This window comes from Bison bison, unplaced genomic scaffold, assembly GCF_000754665.1.
Source record: "Bison bison bison isolate TAMUID 2011002044 unplaced genomic scaffold, Bison_UMD1.0 scf7180017845633, whole genome shotgun sequence".
NCBI lineage: Eukaryota > Metazoa > Chordata > Mammalia > Artiodactyla > Bovidae > Bison > Bison bison.
This window is the reverse complement of record NW_011476206.1, coordinates 8075-10158: the sequence shown is the minus strand read 5'-3', so window position 1 is coordinate 10158 and position 2084 is coordinate 8075.

Here is a 2084-nt window from a genome sequence, read left to right as displayed (position 1 = left end):
GCTCACACTTTAAGGTCTCTCTTCCTGAGTGCATAACTGAAGGATTCTGCCCTAAAGATTAGAGCATCTCCAGAGAAAATCCTCCACATTCGGGCATTTTGGGTTCCCTCTCCATAACAGCCTGTCCCGCAGTTACCTCAGGTGAGGCCTACACTCAGAACCCTCACTCACAGGTGAAACTTCCAGCTTTTCTAATGATTTATTTCAAAATTTGAAAAGGTAAACAGGGAGAATTGCCATTTGAGGACAAACTGCAATATGATGGAGAGATGAAACAGGCAAAGATAAACAGAAAAAATAACCCTAAGGGGGCCATTAACTCAGCAAACAAAAACATGAAAAAACTAACAAAGGGAAAATAAATTTCTCTTTCAGATATCTAGAGTCATCTTTGAACTTAAATGCCACAGTGGGAAGACAACAAGTCTGTGATTGTAGCTTCTTTTTATTTTCAGTCAAAGCATGCATTCAAGCTTGGTCATCGACTTTATTCACCAGATTGAGACTCTGTCAAAAACTAAAGTCATTCCATGAGGTCAAGTTCTGTTCTCTAAGAACAGTGACAGTGTTTGCCAGAGTTATCCCCCTACACTTGTTGTGAGAGTCTCCACTTACCTGCGTTCTCTTCAGTCTCAAGGACATGAAGACTCCACCACAGAGATGTTTAACTGGTCAAGGCTGGTCTTTGACTGATCTTGAGTACATAAGGATCAGGGCTCTGAGGGACACTTCTACCACTTCACATATGCAGGCTCTGCTCCACCTCTATGACTCTCCTGACTCTTTGGGATTTACACGTATGTACCAATCTGTGAGAGGGATGTGGCCACCTCAAACATCTTCCCATAATCTGAAGGAGCACAGTGCTTCTCTGGACTCCTTCTACACCACTCAGAGCACCCAACGCCGCTATTTCAGGAATAGAATGGGAAGATCTTGGGGTTCTTCTGTAGAGTGCTCTCCTCCACAGCAAACGAGGTGATCTATATGTAAGCCTTGCCTTAAGTAAGAAAGACATCACAAGGAAGGAAGACATATATTCTTGTCTCTTACAGAACCGTCATGTTGGCTCCATTAGTGTCTCATGAAGGAAATCTTGGATAGCTGCTACCCTAAGCAGAAACTCTCTCCAACCACTGCTCATCCATTTGTGTACTTAAAGCATCCAACCCAATAATCAAGCTGAATTTCTTTGAAGGGTAAAGCCTCTCCTTCCCATGGCTTTTGCCAGCTTCTGCTGAAGGCCGAGCAGTGTGGACAGGGCTGCTTCCATCTGCACCCCTACCCTCGCCTTCTCCTCCTCCAGCCACTGGCCTTGCTCCTGACTCCTCCTTGGTTGGAGGAGAGAGAAGAAACCACTGAAGACAAGTCCAGCGCAATCTGGTCTTTGGGGAATGGAGACACACTTAGTGGCTCTTTTCCTCATGGGGCTCCATTAATGACTCTGCAGATAACCTCCCCTGGAAATCTACCATTATATGTCCAACTGCTGACTGCTATCTGCCCTCCAGCTTGTCATTTCAACTCCAGTTCCTGGCAGAGTTGGGATCCCTGGTAGACTTCCAGTCAAGTCCCCTTTAAGCCGGCTTTGACTGGCTCTCTCCTGTGTGGTCTACAGCTGACTTGTGGGAAGAACACTTTTGGGTCCCACAGTCAGTGAAAGCTATGGTTGCTTCAAATCGGCCTCCTCAATCATTATCCTCTGGCACATGGCAACATCTTTTATATTTCCCCCAAGAGCATAGCTTTGAAGTTTCACTCCAGAGGACACTGGTTATGTCCCCCAGGAATCTCTTATCATGCAGCACTCCTGTCCTCAGGCAGCACCAAGACACAAGGGGCCACCTTATTGGTGTGAGGTAAGAGAGAACTCTTGTCCTGTTGGGTAGAGCACAAGAGGATTCCCCATGGAGCCTCCTTTATGAAATACCATGGTTACAGAGATATTACCCTCTTGACTAGGGGAGCCACTACTCTATGCATAATCCCCCCAAATTTGCCAATTCTTAAGGTTGTTGTCCTTCCAATCAAAGTGTCCTCTTTTACAAAGCCCTTTCCTCATGGCTCAATTGGTAAAAATCTGC